Source organism: Lipotes vexillifer, unplaced genomic scaffold (genome assembly GCF_000442215.2).
Source record: "Lipotes vexillifer unplaced genomic scaffold, Lipotes_vexillifer_v1.1 scaffold911, whole genome shotgun sequence".
NCBI classification, from domain to species: Eukaryota; Metazoa; Chordata; class Mammalia; order Artiodactyla; family Lipotidae; genus Lipotes; species Lipotes vexillifer.
Window position 1 is genome coordinate 874282 of NW_006781377.1, and position 24689 is coordinate 898970.

Below are 24689 nucleotides of genomic sequence, written 5' to 3' on the forward strand. Positions count from 1 at the left end.
ATTTACTTCCCCTACAGTAGGACATTTGTCAGGCACATTCCTGACACTGGTGGCTGACACAACCACCAAATCAGCAGCTCCAAATCTGGCCTCTTTCCTGCTCCTAAATTGTGAACTGTCTACTGGAAAGCTCCATCAGAATGACCTCTGACACCTCCAATTCAGTGATTCAGTGCATTCCAAAATGAACATTTAGTTCTGTCCTAACTCATACCACCATTCTCCCAAGTACCAACAGCAAACTTTACCTCTTCTTTCCTTTGCCTTCCACATCCAAATAACTAATGAATTCTCTCAATCCAATCTCTACCCTATTTTTCTTTCTCTTCTTTTTTCTGCAGGGTCCCAGTGTTACTGCTCAGGTTTAGACTTTCATCGTATTTATGGTACATTATGTGCACTCCTGGCCTCTCTACAGGTGTCCCCCACCTCCCAGAGCTCCTCTCTAATCCATTTCAAGTGCTGCTGCCAGGTTAATCTCTTTCAAAGGGCAGCTATTGTACTATTTCCATTCTTAAAATAAAAACCCTTCAGAGATATCTGCACACCCATGTTCACCGCAGCATTATTCACAAGAGCCAAGATATGGAAGCAACCTAAGTGTCCGTTAGCATATGAATGGATAAAGAAGATGTGGAATATTAATCAGCCATGAGAAAGAAGAGAGTCCTGCCAAGTGCAACAACATGGATGGACCTTGAGGGCATTACGCTACATGAGATGTCAGACAGAGAAAGATAAATACTGTATGATCTCACATATGCGGAACAGGAAAAAACTGAACTTGTAAAAACAGAGAGTAGAATTCTGGTTACCAGGGCCCAGGGGTAGGGAGATATTTAAGTGTACAAACCCAAAACAAGTAGATAAATAAATCCTGGCGATCTAATGCACAACATAGTGATTATAGTCAACAATACTGTATTATAAACTTCAGAGTTAATAAGAGGCTAAATCTTAACTGTTTTCAACACACACAAAATAATAATAAGTATTTGACATGATAAAGGTGTTAACTTACATGATGGTGGTAATCATATTGCAATATATAAATTATCAAACCAACACACTGTACACCTCAAACTTACACGATATTATATTTCAATTAAAGCTCAATGAAAACAAAACGAAAACCCCTTAAATGGCTCCCAATTTCTTACAGAATGAACTTCTATACTCACAGACTCTCATTCAGGGCCTCCATGATCTGGCTCCACGATCTAGCTTTTCAATTTTTCCTCCTAAAATTCCTTTTATACACACTGATCGTAGTCTTCCTGAGTTACAGCGGGGCCACAATTATACCCTGAACTTTCCTACCTTCATGAATTTTCCTCCTAGACTTGCTTTTATTTTCTCAGTAAGTGCTGTGTTGCTAAAAAACCATCCATCACAGCCCAGCTGAAATGTTACTTCCTCTACAGATCTTTCCCCAAATCCCTTAACTGGAACTGCTCTATTTGCTGACATTTGCTGGTATATAAAATATGCCTCCAGTTTATAATGAAATTTGTGTTATGGGATGTGGGGATGAGTGCACATTATCAAACATGTATTGAAATTGATTTTGTGAGGGAAAATGTATTATTTGGTTCATGCAAATACCAATACTGTAATCCAGCAGGAAGTAACCCAATTCTGGGTATGCAGAACTCTTAACCCTGAAAGATGACAATTGCAAATTTCAAAAGAAACGCTTTGATTTCCTGGAATGCTGGCATATAGCAGGCAGCCACACAGCAAGTTTACTGGTAACTGGAGATCACATAATACAGTAAAGCAAATGCCACTACAGTATTTCAGCAAGTACTTTAACTAATACCAAGCCACAATGTAAAGTAAATGTGGCTGGATTATTATACAGATAGCTGAAGTACATTTAGGAAAAAATCATTGATTATGAACCAGAACAAAAGATAAACCACAATAATACAGCTGGACAAACTTCAATATTGTGTTTATACATGAAATGTTTGTTGAATATTAGTACCTAGCAAAAAACAGTAAAAAAAGGAAATACATTCACTTGTACGTGATATTACAGCAACACCATTGCTGCATTTAGCTATGGCTTATGCTAGGAATAAATTTAAATATGTAATGTTTGGGGAATAACTGAGACACTATATTGGATCAGCCTGCAGTCTGTGGTTTTAAATTTCTGCTAAGAAAGATGGCAGTAGGATGCAAATGCAAAAACTGTTGTTTTGTTTCCCTCTTCTGAACCCTCACAGCACAGTGCCAGGCATCTCTCGGTACATGTGCCCATTTCAACCTGCTGCTGTATTTACACTGAACTCTACTGGACTAGGATTCTTGAGGGTAGGCTGTGTGCTAATTCAGCTTCATATCTTCACAGTTATTTGCTCATGGATGAATGAAAGAAATGAGATCGACTGAGTAGGCAGTCAGAAGAAATAGAAGGACAAGTAGAGATTGATCAGACAGACAAGGGAGAAACAGGAATCACAGGCTGAGAAGAGCACGTGGGGAAGACATCCCTGTGTGAGCAGGACATTCAGTATATGGAGGAACCGTGAGAAAAGCAGCTGAACAAGTAGAAGCCAAATCACAAAAACTTCCCACGTCACACTGAAGAGTTTGGACTGTATTCTTTAGGCCAAGGGAGATCATACAAGGAAATGGAAAGATAAGATTTTTAGACAGATCTTTCTAGCAGAGCAGAGGTTGGCTGGGAGTGTGGGGAAGGGATAGGCATGGTGACAGTGGGGACAGGGAGACCAGTTAGGAGGAGGCTAGTACAATATTTCAGACAAGACACAGTTAGGGTTTGTCTTAAAGCCAAAGCAATGGGAGTGAAGCAGTAGAAGGAATCTGATAAGTATCTAGAAGCCTTAAGCAAAGGGACTTTGTAATTGACTGTACACAGGCCGTGAGAGAGTGGGAGGATGAGTCTTAGGCATTTGGTGGTGATGCCATCCATGAGAGCAGTGTTTTAGGAAAGATAATGAATTCTGCTTTGGGACCTGAGTTGTGGGGAAATAATGGGACTCATAACATAAGCCAGTCGAAGAAAGGTGATTCAAGAGATAGCTAGAGAGCCGAGAGAGAGCTGATTATTACATTGTACTGAACTGGGCTTTATCTTTCCATACCTTGGGCTATCATCCTTCCCTTCCAATAATTTTTTCAGGCTTCCAGAATCTCTTAATATTCATATTCTGTGTAGAAGATTGCTTTCAGAATCCTCTTTTTTTCCCCATATGTAAAGGCTCCTTGACCTGGTGTACGTTTCATGTGTTTCACTGATCTTATAGAGCCCATCCCCATCCCTTTTACCCCAAGGATAAAATTTAGAAAAAAAACTGGTAGGCCACTAGGTCATTCTAAAAGGAGATTATTTTTCAACATATATTGAGCACATCTTGGACATTCCAGAATCCTTAATGGGTAGCACTTTTCCTATATATTTTTTGTATCAAATTGTGAACCAGCCTTTTTGGTGAGCATGAGTATAAAGCTTTATAAAATTGAATTTGTGAATTCCTAAGTACCAGTCAGAATCTCTGAAGATAGTATTTTCATAAGCAAAAGATGCCACCGTGCTCCTTAAAAAAGAAAATAACAATGAACCTCTACATTTCTAAAGCAGTACATTATCTTTCACAACAGAGAGTTATTTCTAAGGACAGGACTAGAGGTTTGGGTAGCAAATTTAGTTGATGTTTAAAGTAAAAAAAGAAAGAAAGAAAGAAAGAAAACATTCTTACTTAACTGAATATTGACCTGCTTCTCCATTCAAAAACAAATGTGGGAATTCCCTGGCAGTCTAGTGGTTAGGACTTGGCACTTTCACTGCTGGGGCCCGGGGTTCAATCCCTGATTAGGGAACTAAGATTCTACAAGCAGTGCACCGCATACACACACACACACACACACACACGCAAATGTGCCTGCAGAAAAAAGAGAAATATTACGTATGATAAACTCACAACCAACATAAAAAAGCTCACTGTACTTTATCTTTTAAAGGATAAATTTATCTTTATGGGGGGTCATACATTTTTTACATGAGTAAAAATTTCAGGAGATTGCACCCAATCCTGTCCCTTAGCAGTACAAACTTGAAAAGTACCTTGTTCCTTATTCAAACTTGTTTCTAATGAAAAAGAACTCTTGTACAAGGCACCTTTCTGTAGTGCTCAAATATCAATCATAACCCTCCTGAAGTTGCCATGCAACATGCTGAATCTTTCTTGCTTATTAAAGAGTAAAATTTAAATGCCCTAATTTCAGTCTTAATACTTGGGATCCTGAAATGGTCAAGATCACTTACAAGTTTCAAAACCCAAGGGGCTAAAATGGCCAACAAACATGTATGTGAGAATCACTGATTTTTACCAGTGATGTGAAATCACCTCTAGGCCACATAGTCTCGGATAGAACTAAATTGGTACGTAATTTCTCTTAAAGCAGAAAGTGAGAAGCTTTCAGCTGCAGGAGAATTTCCAAATTTCAGACAACACAGACTTACATTGGAATGTATCCCAAGACCTTGGAACCGATACTCAAATTATCTATGACACATAGGCCAGAATTTAAGCACTTGAATTCTCAGCACAGAGATCATCTTATATAGATGACAAACAAATTCACAGCCGCCAAGTTTTATGATTCAGTCAGGAGACAATTTATTGAAACTTTCCGCATGATCTCAGTATCCTTGGACTTTACTGTGAAAAGCTGGGAAGTTGGAGAAATAGTAAGTTGTGGAATAATTTAAAATATGAAATATTAAAATTCTACAATTTTTTTTTTTGCGGTACGCGGGCCTCTCACTGCTGTGGTCTCTCCCGTTGCGGAGCACAGGCTCCGGACGTGCAGGCTCAGCGGCCATGGCTCAGCCGCTCCACGGCATGTGGGATCTTCCCGGACCGGGGCACAAACCCGTGTCCCCTGCATCGGCAGGCGGACTCTCAGCCACCTGCGCCACCAGGGAAGCCCCAAATTCTACTATTTTTAAAAAATATTTATTTATTTACTTATTTTGGCTGTGCAGGGTCTTAGATGCGGCATGCGGGATCTTCAATGCGGCATGTTTAGTTGCAGCCCATGGATTCTCAGTTGTGGCATGCATGTGGGATCTAATTCCCCGACTAAGGATCAAACCCGGGCCCCCTGCATTGGGAGCGCCGAGTCTTACCCATTGGACCACCAGGGAATTCCCCCTAAAATTCTACCTTTCAAAAACCAGGATAGTAACTTGAATTCTTTGAATTCCAATTCTGAGATGTGCAAATAAAGTTTAGTGACTTTATTCTCTTGGTTTTGATTCCTGGGTAATCACAGGTGTCTCTTGGCTACACTGTGTTTCCATAGACTATTGCATAGTATTTTTCACTTGTTCTGAATGGTGAACATTTTTTTCTTACAAACATTACTGGTCACTTTGACAGTGATAGAAGAAATTCTCTATTTCAGAGGCTTGTTAGGAAAAGAAGTCCCACAAATGCTTAGCATCTTCTATGTTCCAGGCAATCGTACTGGCTATTTTCATTTTTGCTTAATTGAAATGACTTAATTTCATTTTATGAAATTCATTTTATGAATTCAATTTATGTCAACTCTAAATATGAGAAGTATATTGGTTTTCTTTTGCTGTGTAACAAATTAAACAAATTACGACAAATACCACCCATTTATTAGCTTATTGTTGTGTCGAAGTCTGGACAGTCTGGGCATGGTGTGCCTGGATTCTCTGCTTAGAGTCTCGCATGGCTAAAATCAAGGTTTTGGCAAGGCTCTGTTCTCAACTGGATGTCATGATCCTTTTTCCAAGCAGAATTCAGTTCCTGTGGCTGTAGAAATGAGGCTTGCACTTCCTTGCTGGCTGTCAGGAGGGAGCTTCTCTTAGCTCATAGAGACCTCCTACATTCTTTGGCACGTGGCCCTCGCCTTCTTCAAAGCCACCAATGGAGAATCTCCCTTGTGTCGAATACTCCTCACACTTCAAATATCTCAAGGACGGACCTAGTCCCTCTTTCAGCCTCACTTAATTAGGTTAGGCCAAACTTGGATAATCTCCCTATTTTAAGGTCACCTGCTTTCAGATCTTAACTGCATCTGCAAAATCCCTTCACAACAGCACTTAGCTTAATGTTTGATTGAATAACTGGGGGAAGATGTGTGTACACCAGTGGGTAGGGAGTCTTGGGGACAATCTTAGAATTCTGCTTATCAGTCTCACAAGTCTGTAATCAAAATGTCAGCTAGGCTGTGTTCTCATCTGGAGGCTTGATTGGGGAAGTAAGTGCTTCCAAGTTGATTCAGGTTGTTGGCAGAATTCATATACTTGTAACTGTGTGATTGAGGACCTTGGATTTTTGTTGGCTGTTGGCTGACAGTCACTCACTGGTCCCAGCAGTGACCCACAGCTCCCTGCCATGTAACCATTTCCATAGGCAGTTCACAACATGGCTATTTGCTTCTTGAAGACCAATAAGAGAGTATCTTTGTCTAGTCCACTAAGACAATCTTATATGATGTAATCTAATCATGGGAGTGACATCCTATTGTCTTTGCCATATTCTTTTAGTTAGAGCAAGTTGCAGTTTCCATCCTGCAGTCAGAGGAAGGAAATTATACAAGGGTGTATGACTCATTGAGGGTCACCTTACGTTGTATCTGCCACAAAAAGTCTGTGCTCAGAGCAACTTTGGAAGAAGTTCAGATCAAAGTGGCTTCCAGGTTTTTAGAGAACAGGGCCTTGTTGAATGTGCAGTAGCTGCCATCAGATGTAAACCCACATGGTTAAATGGGTATCCTGTTTTCAAACTCCAGACCTGATATCAGATTTTCTCGGGTGAATCCCAGTTCTTCCATGGATTAACTGTGCAACTTTACCTCTCTATGCCTCAGTTTCTTCCTCTACAAAACGAAGACGACAGTACACCCCCCCCCCTCCAAGAATCATTATAAGGATTAAGGAGACATCATTTAAAATGGATCCTGATATACAGTAAGTGCTCAGTAAGCATTAGACATTATTTTATATTCCTGCTCTCCCTCTGGATGATTATATTGCATCTTTCATTCATGAATTTATCTAAATCTATTCTTAAACCTACGTATTGTTCTTTTTTTTTTTTAGATCTTTCGTTTTTTTAAACAGAACTTTCTTTTTTTTAAATTTTATTTGACTTTTTAAATTTTTGGCTATGTTGGGTCTTCATTCCTGTGCACAGGCTTTCTCTAGTTGCGGTGAATGGGGGCTACTCTTCGTTGCGGTGCACGGGCTTCTCATTGCGGTGGCTTCTCTTGTTGCAGAGCATGGCCACTAGGTGGGCAGGCTTCAGTAGTTGTGGCTCACAGGCTCAGTAGTTGTGGTGCACTGGCTTAGTTGCTCCACAGCATGTGTGATCTTCCCAGACCAGGAATCGAACCTGTGTCCCCTGCATTGGCAGGCAGATTCTTAACCACTGTGCCACCAGGGAAGTCCCCTATGTATTGTTCTTGATGTATCCTTATCCAGTCTTTTCAACTTTAAGAGCTCCTCTTTACTTCTTTTCATGCATTTGGTGAGGTAGTCCACATTCATTCTCTGTTCACATATTATGATGCTGATTATGCTTTCTCAAACACTTTTTTTTTCTTTTTTTTTTTTTTGCGGTACGCGGGCCTCTCACTGTTGTGGCCTCTCCCATTGCGGAGCACAGGCTCCAGATGCGCAGGCTCAGCGGCCATGGCTCACGGGCCCAGCCACTCCGCGGCATGTGGGATCTTCCCGGACCGGGGCACAAACCCGTGTCCCCTGAATCAGCAGGTGGACTCTCAACCACTGCGCCACCAGGGAAGCCCTCAAACACTTTTAATTTTCAAACTATTAATAAGTCTCTTGAGGGAAGTGAATCTTAATGTAAATTTCCTTTGACATATTTTAATTTTATGCGTCTTGTTCTTCAGATGAGATTCAGTGGTAGACTATGGTTAAATGGTGATTAAATCTGATGAGTGTTGATCGTTAAAAAAAAATATATATATATACAGTTTGTAGTGGTGGGTGAGGAGATATATGGGGGTGATCATTGATCACAAAAACAAACATCCTGGGAATTTACACAGTCTGTATGTTGGAGGGAAGCTAAATCAATATTACTGAATTAAATTGAGTAGCACTAGTTCTGTGCTCAGCTCTACACCAAGCTCTATACAAGAGCAAAAATGAGATAAACATTGTTTTCTATTCTGAGGCTTACTGTGTTGCTAGGGAAACAAAGCTCATGCATATTAGACAGACATACTGTAAGATGGCATAGGATTACATTAAAATTAGATAGATGAGTATATAAGTGATGTCAGATCTCAAAGGAGGGAGGATGGATTAGAGAGACTTGCTAGAGAGGCTTTGGATTATAAGTAGAACTTGGAGAGGTAGAAAGTAATGAAATACACCTTCAGGGATGGGAGATATTTTGAGCACTAGTTTGCCATTAGAACTGACCCTTATCTCTTACAAGACAACAAGGAGAGCAGAATAGGGATTTATGTTAGGGAGAGAGTAGCAGAGCTTTTACTCTATCTGATCTTGAGGTGATCATTGCTCTTATTTTGTGACAGTAGACCTTAGGGTAATGGGAGTTAAAACACCTGTTTGAAACATGAAAATGCCAAAATGTGAAGTGACATGCTCAGTGTCATACTACAGGATGTTAAGGTAGGATTCAGTTGTCTAATTTCTTTGTTCATTTGTTGTTTGAAACAGAAAGCCCTACTGTGAATCTTTTCCATATTTTATAACTTAAAAAAAATTGTGGCTAGCCTTGCATGTAATTGCAAATGAATACCAGAGACAACAAAACAGGGTATTATAATTAAAAGATGTCATAAAGTATAAAATGCTTCATCTTGTCTTACAATTATGTAAGTTGAAAAAGTACTTACCAGTCCACACTTTCTTTAGATTCCTACAGCAAATCTTTCAAAAGAAAGCATGGTTTATAGGTAGCTACTTTCTATTATAACCTATCTAAAAAGTTATATTTCACTATATGTAATAGAAGAATGTATTTTAAGTGGCTATTTATAAATTGCAATTGCACTAAACCATAAGGCAATATTATTCGTTGAGAAAGCTAGTGATTGAATGTTATTATCCAATTATTTATGACCTTATCATTTTTCAGAGCCTTTCAGAAACCAGTTTTCTGTAATGAGCTATTGGAGCAAAAGGACACAGACAGTTAGAAATCCCTATAAGCTGAAACCTACTTCTCCCAGCTATAAATTCTTTGTCTAGTAAATACTAGCTCATCTTGTGCTCATGAAGTAGGGCACTACACTTCTTTTCAGCTATTTTAGTACATGTTGGATGTGCTTCCTCTCCAACTGAAAAAAGATTTGTGCTCGTAAATTCTCCCTGAATTCCTGAGAGCCCCAGTAAGCACTGCCTACAGAGAATCTATTCCAGTAGATAGACCTGGGATCAATATTGATTGTGGCATTAAATAAATGGGTTTGATCTTCCCTTTTCAATACTCAAGACTACAAGAAATGCAATCTCAAAGAGACAGAACGGGAAAAATAGGCATGGGAGTAGGGAATCCAGGTTTATGTCGTGTGCCAGAAAATAGACTAATTGTCGTTTGAAGTGTCTATTTCTAAGTCAGGCAGCAAAGAGGAATGGAGCCTCCCAAATTCACTTTAAACATAGCTAGAACCTGAGGGTTGCCTGGCTTTTTGTGTGTGTGTGTGCACTACCCAAGGGCACCTGCTAAGGGGGCAAGTGGGGTTAAATCCAACTCTCAGCTGGTTTAGCAATCTGTGCCTATGTGAGAATATACCAGCTTGGATGAAGGGGGTGTCTTTTTCTCATTCACACAACTGCTCTTGTGTGGAGTGGTTGTGGCCCTACTAAATGCCACCCCAGTGGCCCGCAAAGCAAATGCACTAACCGTGCCTGGGGAATCTTGAACCACTGAAATAAATGTCTTCATTCTGCTTATTCTAGTTAAACATGTGCCTTCCTTTCTCTGTGTGAAGACCATGTTAAGAAGAAATTCTCAACTTATGCTGAAGACAACTTTCAACTCTCTTCAACAATGAAGAAAGGAAAAAATATTCCACCTTCATAAAAAGTTACTGTTTATGTTAATCCTCCCTTTCTGTAATGAAATTTTAAAAAATGTTTAGCTCCGAGACAAAACAGAATGTCACTAGTTTCTTACGTGGATCCTTATCACCTGCTAAACAGTTCTATCGTGGGACTTCCAAACACACTTTGTCATTCCATAGTTGACGTTCTTTTTTTTAACATCTTTATTGGAGTGTAATTGCTTTACAGTGGTGTGTTAGTTTCTGCTTTATAACAAAGTGAATCAGTTATACATATACATATATCCCCATATCTCTTCCCTCTTGAATCTCCCCCCCTCCCACCCTGCCTATTCCACCCCTCTAGGTGGTCACAAAGCACCGAGCTGATCTCCCTGTGCGATGCGGCTGCTTCCCACTAGCTATCTGTTTTACATTTGGTAGTGTATATATGTCCATGCTACTCTCTCCCTTTGTCCCTGCTTACCCTTCCCCCTCCCCATATCCTCAAGTCCATTCTCTAGTAGGTCTGTGTCTTTATTCCCATCTTGCCCCTAGGTTCTTCATGACCATTTTTTTTTAGACTCCATATATATGTGTTAGCATATGGTATTTGTTCTTCTCTCTCTGACTTACTTCACTCTGTATGACAGACTCTAGGTCCATCCACCTCACTACAAATAACTCAGTTTCGTTCCTTTTTATGGCTGAGTAATAGTCCATTGTACATATGTGCCACATCTTCTTTATCCATTCATCTGTCAGTGGACACTTAGGTTGCTTCCATGTCCTGGCTATTGTAAATAGAGCTGCAATGAACATTGTGGTACATGACCCTCTTTGAATTATGGTTTTCTCAGGGTATATGCCCAGTAGTGGGATTGCTGGGTCATATGGTAGTTCTATTTGTAGTTTTTTAAGGAACCTCCATACTGTTCTCCATAGTGGCTGTATCAATTTACATTCCCACCAGCAGTGCAAGAGTGGTCCCTTTTCTCTACACCCTCTCTAGCATTTATTGTTTGTAGATTTTTTGATGATGGCCATTCTGACCAGTGTGAGATGATATCTCATTGTAGTTTTGATTTGCATTTCTCTAATGATTAGTGATGTTGAGCATCCTTTCATGTGTTTGTTGGCAATCTGTATATCTTCTTCAGAGAAATGTCTGTTTAGGTCTTCTGCCCATTTTTGGATTGGGTTGTTTGTTTTTTTGATATCGAGCTGCATGAGCTGCTTGTACCTTTTGGAGATTAATCCTCTGTCAGTTGCTTCATTTGCAAATATTTTCTCCCATTCTGAGGGTTGTCTTTTTGTCTTGTTTATGGTTTCCTTTGCTGTGCAAAAGCTTTTAAGTTTCATTAGGTCCCATTTATTTATTTTTGTTTTGATTTCCATTCCTCTAGGAGGTGGAGCAAAAAGGATCTTGCTGTGATTTATTTCATAGAGTGTTCTGCCTATGTTTTCCTCTAAGAGTTTGACAGTGTCTGGCCTTACATTTAGGTCTTTAATCCATGTTGAGTTTATTTTTGTGTATGGTGTTAGGGAGTGTTCTAATTTCATTCTTCTACATGTAGCTGCATAGTTGACATTTTTATTCAAACTCGGAAAGCTCTCCTTTATCTTCATTGCCTTTCTAAATTCCCCTTCCCCTATCATTCAAAGCTCAGGACAAATTCTACCTTATCCAAGGACCATTTCATTTTCTCTCTTCTATGCTAGAATATTCCTCCACCCTATCTGTTCATCTCCATAACATACAATTGATTGACACAACCCAGGGCCCAGGCTATAGCAAAAGAGCACATAATATTTCAGAGCAAGTCAACTTGGATGTAGTGGGTGCGGCATTGGCAGCCTCAGTGGGAGGAAAGATTGGGAGGAGAGATGAAGCTGGCGGCAGCAACAACATCAGAGAAATGCCATGGGATGAGGAGATGAAGCATGTGTCATAAGGTACAGTGTTGCATTAGTCTATTCTCTCAGCAGAGACTACTGCCATTAGAGGTACCCATAGGCCAATATGGAGAGTTCTTGAGTCCTCTTATACTGTCCGGGAGAGGATAAGAGCTCAGGGAAACAGGAGGATAGCTTTCATCTGGTGGGTACTCATCCAGAGCCTCTTTATAGTGTGTGGTATTCTGTTACTCTGTTGCTCATAGCTCTCTGATTGTCTGGCCCCAGGCTGATGAATGAGGAATCATGTAAGATTCCAACACCACCTACACCCTCAAATTGTCTTTGTGCAACTCTGCCACCCCCTCAAGCTTTATTTACTGCTTTACTTTATTTACTGCTTTTTTCTTTTAACTGCATGTTTACTTCCTTCTCAGTCTTTCCACTCCCCCTTTTATGGCATGATCTTATTCCTTTTCTCTGATACTAGGATTAGTCCTTGAGTGTGAGGAAAATATTGGTCAAATGGTCCTGCTTTGTGAGTAGAGTAGTAAATACGCAGCTGGGAACCAAACAGGCCCAAGCACACCAAATTATCCTACCCACTCTCTTTGGAATATGCCCTTAGATGTTCTCTGGTGTCTCCGCTCATACAAGTCCAACTACCTTGACGAGTTTTCCCATTCTGCTGCCCTCTTAAAACCAAACCCATCCTTTAATATTCAAGTCAAATGCTAATTCTTTCTTAAAGTGTTTCCTGAAATATAATATTTTACTTCCTCTTAGCATACATCTTACAGATATTTTTTATTTATTTATTTTATTATTTATTTATGTATTTATTTAGGCTGTGTTGGGTCTTTTGTTGCTGCGCACGGGCTTTCTCTAGTTGCGGTGAGTGGGGGCTACTCTTCATTGCAGTGCACGGGCTTCTCATTGCGATGGCTTCTCTTGTTGCGGAGCACGGGCTCTAGGCACATGGACTTCAGTAGTTGTGCCACATGGACTCTAGAGCGCAGGTTCAGTAGTTGTGGCGTACGGGCTTAGTTGCTCCGCAGCATGTGGGATCTTCCCAGACCAGGGCTCGAACCCGTGTCCCCTGCATTGGCAGGCGGATTCTTAACCACTGCGCCACCAGGGAAGCCCATCTTACAGATTTAGAAACAACTTGAGGCTGGATGAGTGCACGGAAGGCCAGATGGGTGAGAGCCAGGATGCCCGTTCCCAGACAGCAAGTAGGGATCTAAAGCTTGGGGAGATATCCAGACCACCTCCAGCACGTTAAAGCTAAGAATGGAGAGCAAGTGGGAAGCCAGGTCAGGATCCAAGAATTGAAGCCAAAATTGTGGATATAAGTAGGGCATTGGGGCCAATGTAAAGAATCTGTGGATGATCCAGCACTTTGGAAAAAAAATTTTTTTTAAGTTCATATCTAGCTTTTGATGAAATGTTCTTACTTCCCAAAGAATTGTTGTTTGTGAGATAGTTCCAGAATTTTCTCTTCTTAGTTTGCTCTTCTCTTATAATGCTCACCACGCTGTACTCTGTACCTTGAAAGTGCTCATCTCCCTTACTAGCCTGTAAGCCTCTTGAGGGCAGACACTGTGGTTTACTCTTGTTCACCTCACCTGCGTTGTCTAGTGAGTGCTTTTTACATAGGAATGTCAATATCTCTTGATATTGACATTGAAATATCTCTTGAATTGTAGTTTTGAAGATGAATTGAATTTGTGGAGACTACTATGAATTTAATTTTACACATGTCGAGATTACGGCATTCAGCGGGAAATATCCAGCCATCAGCTGGAGTCAAAAGACTCGTTATATAGAAGGAGTGGATGGATGGACAGATATATTTGGGCGCTTTCCATATAAGGATGAAAACCTAAGAAGTGTGTGAAGAGATAAAAGAGCTCTAAATTGAAAACTGAATAGAGGAGGATACAAATTTATTTATCCAGCCAACATTTACTAACCTTTTAAGGTGTTCCAAGCACTTAGGTAGGCACGATTATAGAAATATACTTAATAGAATAAGATAGTCTCTACCATCAAGGATCTTCAGTCCTCGAGTGCTGGCAACACGCCAGTGAGGAGATGACTGTAAATATCATATTAAGTGGAGAAAGAAGAATATGCAAGAAAGTGCGTGTGACTGACAAGGATAAAAAATGCTTTTAAAAATGAACACAAAAGACTATTTTATTTGGTTGTAATGAGATCATTGGTCATCTTCGAAAATTCTGCTTCAGAGCAGAAGTGAGGCAAATCTGCATTAATGTTTGTCATACTTGTTATGTGATGACCTAAAAATACATATACATTTTAGTAAGTCCTGTATTGTTATTAGGTGCAACACCTCCTAGGAAAATTCACATATTTCCATGTTTCTTTTTCTTCAAAGGGCATTGTTTTTTCCACTAAATGTGGTGATCTGAATAATCTAAATGTTTTAGTTGACCTTCATTTATAAACATAGGACTTAATTGGCCATATTAGTCCAAACCCCAAGGCTCCAGAATCCTATGTGAGTGAATTGTTTGGAGAAAGATGAAAGAGTGGTGGTAAAAAGTGTAATGAGGTTACCCACATGGACCCAATCTACTCTCTTCATAATAATGTACTTTTCAGCTTCAATATATTTTTAGACATCTAGAGAAGATTATTCAGTAAGATCATTCCAAGGCAACCGCCATATTTAAAGATTTGAATTAAACATTGATGACCCATTTTGCACAGGGAAGTTTTGTTCCAGTGTTACTTGTGCCACTGCTGGTTTACAGTTTCACATTGTTTGAAATAAAAAGGAAGTTCTCCATTTCAGCTAAAACAAATTCTACAACCTCTCACCAGGAAAAGAAAGGCCTTTCCCATAAATTACTAAATATTTAGAAAGGTGTGGAGCCCACATGCAAAAAGTGTTGCAACCTACTGAGAAAAATACAGTGAGCCAGTTACAGAGACTTGACACCTGCCAGGTGTTGCTCAGAGATTATGCATCACTGTGGATGTGAAAGTACATAGCAGGGACTGGTATACCACACATGCCTTGCAAATGATAGTTCAAGTCTAAATTGTTTTATTTTTTCGTATATAACTGGATAAAGATTCTGCTGACAGGTATCATTAATCAGTGGTTATTTATTTATTGATAAATCAATTATAGATAGAACTGAGAGGATTATCCATGAGGTCTTAATGTCAGTAGCTTCAGAGGTTCTAAGACCAGTGTCTTCCTTAGGGTAAAGGGGAAAATTAAGTTGTTTATTTTCCCAAGGCTTCTTGATCTGGATTTCTGGTCTGGGTAAAATTAGTGGTGAGAGGTCTTTTTTCATTTCTTTATTAATTGGTATTCACTATTTTCATAAAACACATTTAAAAAATATTAGACACATGAAATTAAAATATGTGATATATAATATAATTAAGATTTTGATGGTTTCCCTCAAATATCTATCATAACTGATTAGCACATGATTTGACAAATATTTAGAAATTATTAGCAGCATTTCTTAATGGAAATCTCACTAACTCCATTTTATTTGAATTTGAGCAGTAAACACCTAGCATGATCCTTTAATCAGGAATAAATAATATATACATGTGATTTCACAAGTATATATCAACTATTTTAGTGCTCATAAATGAGGTTAATAGTAAGATAAAGCAAATTCAAATATTCATTAAGTGAGGGACTCATTTAACAAATCGAATGACCCCTCTTTGCTGGGTATTATTCTAAATGCTGGGAATAGAGCTGAGGAAGGGTCGGGAATTTTACTCAACTTTCAAGCTAATAAGCTAGCCTGTTATTGTGTCTGGATGCTGACAAGAGACATGAGACTCTTGGGTCAGAGATGAAGGACTATATTACTCATGGCACAGCAGGCAGCATGAGCTTTCTGTTTGCTTATGTCAGTTTCTCACGCCCCCCCAGTTTCCACAGGATGACACAGGCGGGCCTACGTGGTTGCCAACGCAGGCGTTGGGTTGCATTACAGGAGAGGAACACTGTGCTTGGAGAATCCATCACTTTCAGAATGAACAAGTCTGTTCTTTGTCTGGAGGGAGGTGTTACCTCTTCCCTCGCAAGTTACTTGCTACAAATAAATCCCAGAAAAATGACCCAGGTAAAGACCAGTGAAGATCTGGTATTCTTGGCATACTTAGCAAGACTTTGCAGGGACTCTTAGGGCCCATTAGCAGATTGCCTCTCCTAACAAATCCCTAGATCCTTGCCCTTACAGGGCTTATATTCTATTATTAGGCTTCTTGGTGGTTTAAGGGATTTCATCCTTGGCTGTTTTATTCCTTCTGAATTACTGTCAACATTACCTTGAAGCTTGCACTTGGTCTTTTCCCCATTTTTACTCTTTATACACACCGTTGCTTCGTGTTCCATTGCTATTTATATCTTCCTTGTTAAGTCTCATGCATGAGTCAAATTTTACCTATACCCTAGGAGCCACACTACTATCAAAGACTGGACTGAGTTCCTCAAGACATTTCCAGACAGTGTCCTCAAAGCCTCACTATCCATTCAGGGTATCTAAAGCAATTGTCCCATGTAGGCCTGAAGCCTCAGGTCATTCAAAGTTTTGTCCAGGCCACCCTGAGCTGGGCCTCAAGACTCTGAGCCTCTCTGTCTGGTATGTCCAGCTAGCTATTACCTATTTGTGGTAGGAGAGAGAGCGCTGTCTGTCTACTTACTTTATCCCTTTATGTTTTCCTATTCTCAGCTCTGGTTCTTTATAGCATGATCGTGCTCTGAAATTTTTCATTGAGTGGTTACTAGTGTTAGAAAGGAAAGATTTGTCTGCTTTACAGTTGCTCTGCTCTGAAGAACCTGAAACACTCAAGCCTACTTCCAAGAAGGAGTATAAAGAGGCCTAAATTCATCTCTGCTCTCTCACGTTGTAGACAGGGTGTTCTGGGGTAGAGCAGTAGTGCTGAGGGATAGAAAACAAGTGTGGCTTCTCAGAAGGGTGACTTGAAGATGCCCATATAAGGTTTATTCTATATCTTCTAGTAAGATGGTATCATATAAAAATAAAGAATATTTTGTACTGTCCTCTGATGTCCGATGGTTTTCATTCTGGCAAAGTGCTTCATCTGAATACTGTTCCAGGTAGTGTTGGGTACAATAGACAGGTTACCCATCAGGACGTCATAGTACCTCATCCATCAGTACATCATAGTCTGGTGGTGATGAACATAGTTCAGAAGGAGAAGAGAGGGAGAAAGATCAGAGAAAATAGAAGTGTCAGAGATTATAGTTATGTGGGTAGACCTGTACTGTATGTTTAAATCAGCAACAGTTAATATATATATGTGGCTTTGTACATCTGTACGTGACTCATGGTTTAAAGGTGGTTATGCATTGCAAGTATATCTACGTATACACACATGTACATGACTGAAGTAACTAATTTATAGTATATTAGCTCCAAGATACTATCATGGTTTTAGAAAGCGGAAGCAGTCATTTCCTTACCAGTTTTATTATGTCATATAGAAATATATGTTCTGTGTGGGAGAGAAAAAAATGCTGTACAGGCAAAAGAATTTGTATGAGAAAGACAGAATATTTGAAAGAGACTTAAAATCTGTGACTAAATGAGAGAAGGAAATGACATTTCGAATACAATGCCCCTGTCAGGATATGCTAGAGAAAATTTATGTCACTGACAAGCCAAAGAAGGAAGCATTTGTATGCTACTGATGGTTGGTACAATATGTATGTGGAAATGAATTTAAGTGTGGGGAAAAAAAGGAAAAAGAAAACTGAAAGAAAATAGACTATAGAGAAAGAACAGCCAATCGAAACAAATGTTTAGCCATATGTAACGGTTCTTAAACATTATCGCTTAAGATTCTCAGTGATGGATCTGTGCTGACATGGTGTCTGAGATTTCAGACCAAGTACTCAGGTTCACTTTGGGTTAAAACCAATACCCCAGACTTGAGTCAAGAGCTCACCTCTATTGTGGCAACTCAGGTGTTAGCCTCATGGAGTATGAGAGTGTAAGTTGATCAGGAAGAAAGGTTTCAGAATAGAATGGCAAAGTTATAAAGCCCCCATGGAGATGACGCTATAGTCAGAATTGCAAATATTGGCTGAATAGATGGTTTGGACATGGAGTTTCAAGCAAAGAATCTGGATAAGTGCTATTATGAGTTAACTAAATCAAGGAAATCTAAAAATGTTTCATAAAGTTGCAGGATGGGAATTAATTTTTATACTACCTTCCACAGATGCCCACTTTCTTGAGAAATTGATCTTTTTTGGTGGTTGTGGGGGAAATGAACCACCTCTGGGACTTATGTGACTGTGCAGCTTGCAGTGAAATAGGCTTTGAACCACTGGTAGGAGGAACTCCCTCCCAGAATCCAGAGAAATTCAAGAGGGGTTAGAGAAGTATGAGTCATGTTTGGCACATACCGAAAAGTGCTGCTAGGGAGGTGGGTTTGGGAGGCCAAGAAGTTAGCGAGACTAAGTGAGAGACTACATATTCAGCATTGGGGATTATTTGGCTAACACGTACTGAGCTCAGGTAGACTTTTCATAAATACTTGATGGATGAACTCATTGTTTCAGTCTAAGTATTTTGTATCCCTCATGAACTATGGAAACTAAACTGGATTTGGTATGTCAATGTCATTGCTATTTATGTATTATAACACCGAGCAAACAAGTGAGTAAGTATTGTTAGTAAAATATCAAACTCTTTCTAATTGACAGGGATAGAAAGAAATATGAGAAATGACCCTGTCATTAAAGGCTCTTACTTTGCGAGACAAGGAAGGGAGAACGAGTAAAGCAAGAAAATACCGGTTTAGCTGTGACTACATTTGTTTCCTTACTTTCCCCAGAGACTTGGAAGGCAAAGCTTTAGCCCTTTGAGCTAGTTTCTCTTTTCCTTTATCCCTCTTCTCTCATCCTTTTACCATCCTCAACACTGTGTTGAGTTGAAAAATTTAGATCATTTGTAAGTTCCTATCATAATTTAGTTTATCTGAGAAACACAGTGTAGGCAGTAATTGTGGAAGGTGGTAGTTGCTGGGCCCTTTACAGAGAGAGTAGGACTCAGATAACTAGAAATACGTGGGACGGATATTGCAGGAAGGAGGGAGAGTCTGAGAGGGCCGCGTCTGAGGAATGAATGAGTAGATCTGTTTTGCTGAAATGGGTAGGACAGGATACTCTGGGAGAGAAAAAAAATTTTGGAGGGATATGGGGCAGTCGGCAGATTGTAAAAGATCTTTAATAGGAACTAATTTAACCTATGAGCAATGAAAAGTCAATGCAAGTTTGTACATATGTGTGTAACTTATACCACGTAGGATTTAAGAAGAATTCTGGACTGATGTATAGGATGGACTGAAGAAGTGAGGAGGTAAGAGGCAGACAGCCTATACAGTGACCCCTACAAGGGCTAGAAATAACTGAATTAATCATCTTATTTAACTTACCCGTTTTCTGATAATGTGAGAATGTGGGGTGTGTGTGTGTGTGTGTGTGTGTGTGCGCGTGCACGCGCGTGTGTGGGTGTTGCGTGGAGGGCGAGGAAGTTTGGCACAGAGGTCCCCTTAGGTCACAAGCTAATTAATAGCAGAGACAGACTAGAACTCAAGTTTCCTCACTCACAATTTAGGACTGTTTACGCCGTATCGTGGTTAGAAATCTGTTGCAGCATCCAGAGCTAACAAATGAATGCCTGAATTAGATACTGCCATTTGAAATTGAGATGAAAAAGACATTTGAGAGGAAGTGTAAAGTAAGAACCAATGAAGACGTGATTGGTGATTGGACAGTGTATTTGTTTCCCATTGCTGCTCTAACAAATTACCACAGACTTGATGGTTTAGAAGAACACAAATGTATTATCTTACCATTCTGGAAGGTCAGAAGTCTGAAATGGGTTCCCCTGGACTAAAATCAAGGTGTTGGCAGGGCTGTATTCCTTCTGGAGGCTCCAGGGGAGGATCTGTTTCCTTATCTTTTCCAGCTTCTAGACGTTGCCTGCCTTTCTTGGCTTGTGGACTCTTTCTACCCTCAAAGCCAGAAATCACCTGTTGAATCTTTCTGAGTCTGCATCACTCTAACACTGACTCTTCTATCTCCATCTTCCACACTTAAGGGACTCCTGTATTACACTGGGCCCACCCATACAAATCGGTATGATCTCCTTATTTTACAGACAGCTGATTAATAACCTTAATTCCATTTCCAACCCTAATTTCCCCTTGCCATGTAACATAACATATTCACAGTTTCCAGGGATTAGGACATGAACATCTTTGGGGAGTGGGAGAGGGAGGTGCCGTTATTCCGCCCACCATAGATAGATTACATGAAGGTAAAAAATCAAGGATAATTCCAAGGTTTTGAACCCGGGAAACTGTAAAGACAATGATACCAATGACAGAAATAAGAGCGCCAAGAGGGGAAACTGACATGTGGGCAAAGCATCTTGAGAAATGGTTGAGTTTTAATTAATGACGCTATATACTCAGAGGAAATTTCCCAACAGGCAATTATTGGGATCTCAGTGTCAGAAAAGTTGCTATGTGGCTAGTACTTATTACTACTATGGTAAGACCGTTTCCATGTTCTTAATTTTTCTATTTGTATATTTCAGTATATTCAATAATTTTTACCATAAACATTTAAACATAAGTGTGTATGGATTGTTAATGCACTATAGAAACTCATATTACTATTAATGTGTCTTACTATTTCAGAATTCGGTTATTTTGCCTTTAAAATAATTATTCCACATACACATAGTTTTATATACTAAAAAAACTGGAAACAAGGCTTTCTCATATCACCAGTATTTTAACAGAGTTCTATGCATCTTCAGATGAAAATCCTTCTATCAATACATAGTAGGTACAATATTCAATATCCAGAGGCAATTTCCTTTGTAAGCCAAAATCATAGAAGCTGGTCATGATTCAAAATATTTTCAGATAGTTGCACATATCACTAACAGGTACCACTGTGAATTATTCCAAATAACATTCCAAAATCAATGCCAACATCTTATCATTTTGAGATATCTATTTCCTTAAGTATTTTCCTTCACAAGTTTATTCTGTAATTGGTCAAAACATTGCTGATAGGGTACCAAAAAATAACCAGATAGCAAGACTTGTATGATACAGTAATTAAAACAGCATCGTATTAACACAAGAAATGATAAATAGACCAAGGGGAAAGAATCAATAAACCAGAAACAGCCAAAAATCTATACAGGGAACTTGATGTATAACAGTTATTAATCAGTTGAGGAAAGGGTTCTGGGATAAGTGCCCATTTAAGGAAAAGGAGAAAAATATTTCTCTACTTCACACAATACAAACAAATCAATAAATTTCAGGTGGATTATATGACAAGTGCAACCTTAAAATGTTTAGAAAAAATGTAGCAGAATTTGTTCATGTCACTAAAAGCACCAGCCATAAGAATAGATTGTTAATTTTTTTTAAGTAATTAATTAATTTACTTTTGGCTGCATTGAGTCTTCGTTGGTGCACGGGCTTTCTCTAGTTGCGGCGAGCGGGGGCTACTCTTTGTTGCAGCGTGTGGGCTTCTCATTGCGGTGAATTCTCTTGTTGCAGAGCTCGGGCTCTAGGCGTGTAGGCTTCAGTAGTTGTGGCACTCAGGCTCAGTAGTTGTGGCTCGTGGGCTCTAGAGAGCAGGCTAAGTAGTTGTGGTGCACGGGCTTAGGTGCTCTGCGGCATGTGGGATCTTCCTGGACTAGGGCTCGAACCCATGTCCCCTGCATTGGCAGGTGGATTCTCAACCACTGCGCCACCAGGGAAGTCCCTAGATTGTTAAATTTAATGATATAAAAGTTGCCCCTGCATTCAGGGGGATTCTCAACCACTGCGCCCCCAGGGGAGTCCCTAGATTGTTAAATTTAATGATATAAAAGTTGAAAACCTGCATCTGACAAAGATGTTATTGAAAAACTTGAAAAGCAAACCAAAATTGGGAAAGATGTTTGAAATACATATATTAACTAATAGACAATTACAATCCAAAATAGTGATACATGAAGAGTTCCTGAAAACCAGTATGAATATGATAAATAACCCAATAGGAAAATAAGCAACGGATAGGGAAAAAATATTACAGAAACAACACCTAAAATACAATGAACACAAAGATGCTCAATCACACCTGAATTCAAAAAAATAAAATTAAAATACAATGAGATATTATTTCACTATTATCACATTAGCAAAAATTTGAGGTGGTTGACAATACCAAGAGATGGCCATGGTGGAAGGAATTAGTATCCTCAGACACTTCAGCAAAGATGTAAATTGATACAAATGCTTTGGAAATTATTTAAACTGACCATAACCTCTAACCCAGAAACTTTCAACTTCAAGTAGGTATACCTCTAGATAAACTTCGGTAAACACACCCATAAAAGCATGTTCAAGGATGGTTTCTCCAGTGTTTTTTGTAGCAGTAAATATTTGGAAACAGCTTGAATTTTTTTATCACTAGAACAATGGGTAAATTAATTGTGCTATTTTAACACAGTGGAGTACTATACAGAATTTAAATGGATGAAGTAGGTCTATATGTTTACTGGACATTTAAAATTTTTAAATACCACGCCAAGTAAAAAAAGTGAGGTTTGAAAGCTATTTTTTATTATACCATTGATGTAAAATGTCAGAAACATTCAAAACAGATTCATGTTTTATTTATGGATATGCACATAAGTCGTGAAATGATCAAAATCTGCATGGGAAAGATGCTCACCGACTTCATGATAGTGGTTATTTCTGGGTAAGGTGGAAAATGTGAAGACCAAGGATTTCAACTTATTTTGTAGCCTTTTGTTTCTTAAAAAAATTTGGTGCAAAACAACATATTTAAAAATTTTGGAGATATCTGAATGGGCGTCTACTACATATTCTCTATGCAATATGTAGGGTCTTTTCATTCTATGTATTTTCTAACAGTTTTGCTGAAATATAATTCACATACCATAATATATTCACCAATTTAAATCGTGCAATTCAATGGTTTTTAGTATATTCACGGAGTTGCACAATTGTCACCATAATCAACTTTTAGAACATTTCCATCACTCCAAAAAGAAACCATGAACCCATTAGCAGTCACTCCCCATTTCCTCCAAACCCTCCACAGCCCTAGGCAAGCACTAATCTTTTTTTTGGTCTCTGTAGATATGCCTATTTTGGACATTTCATAGAAATGGAATTATATGTGTTGTTTTGTGATTAGCTTCTTTCACGTAGCATAATGTTTTCGAGGTTCATCCATGTTGTAGCTTATATCAGTATTTCATTTCTTTTTATGGTCAAATAATATTCCATTGTTTGGATATAGCATATTTTGTCTATTCATCAGTTGATGGACATTTGGATTGTTTCACTTTTTGGCCATTATGAATAACGCTGCTATGAACATTTGTGTACAGGTTCTTTTGTGGACATATGTTCACACTACCTAGAAGTGGAATAGCAGAGAGGCTAATGGGTGCTCTCCCTTAATCATTTAAAATAGAAAGATCATAAAATCTGGAACAGAAACTTCTAGCAAAACAGTTTGTTCCATAAATACATATTAAGTTAAAAAGCAAGTATTGATCTCTATTACAGACTGTTGTAATTCAATCATTTAAAATTCTAATGAAATTTGATTATTAGGTCAAGGATCAGATCAATACATTCTTCTACTCCATGAATAGGGTAACAGTGCCAGAAAATGATATGTTGGTGAAAAACTTATTTACAAAGAGCTGTGAATTCATAGTGGGTATGCATTGGGAGAATTAATCAAATCTTTGTTTCCTGAAGTATTCTCATTCATTTCAAATACTGCACCTCGTTTAAGGGGAAAGTATATCTTTTTTTTTTTTTTTCTTTTCCAGTGAGAAAGGAGAATTAAAAAAGTGTTCATGGTGGTGTGATGAATTGGGCGATTGGGATTGACGTGTATACAGTGATGTGTATAAAATTGATGACTAATAAGAACCTGCTGTATAAAAATATATATATTATATTATTCAAGTCATCCCCCAAAAAAGATTACATCATCTCGGTGTGCAGTACTATATTAGAGATAATAGTTCCCACATCATTAAATATCGCTAGTGATGTAGCTAACATTAAAAATTCTAACAATGTGATCATAGGCTTCCTCAGTGAAGAATCCAGCCTGGGATATAAATTCACTGAAATTATGATATGCTCGGGTAGGAGATTTTGCAAGCAAATGAGGCAACAGCTTTTGGAGGCATCTTCAAAAGGCCATTGGTGAGAAAGAACACATATTTCAACCCTCTTTGAATCCTGTATATTAAAATGTATCTTAATGTCAGCATAATCAATAATAAAATTGTCTTCTTTCCATTTAATCCCCTCTCCCCCACAACTAAAAGATTTGCTAGCAGGTCTTTATTTTGCACATAGAACCTGTTACCAATTCCAAAGGGACCTAACAACTTTAGTAAAAAGGGAGTAATCCCATCATCATCAAAATGCTTTGTCAGGGCTTCCCTGGTGGCACAGTGGTTGAGAGTCCGCCTGCCGATGCAGGGAACACGGGTTCGTGCCCCGGTCTGGGAAGATCCCACATGCCACGGAGCGGCTGGGCCCGTGAGCCATGGCCGCGGAGCCTGCGCGTCCGGAGCCTGTGCTCTGCAACGGGAGAGGCCACAGTAGTGAGAGGCCCGCGTACCGCAAAA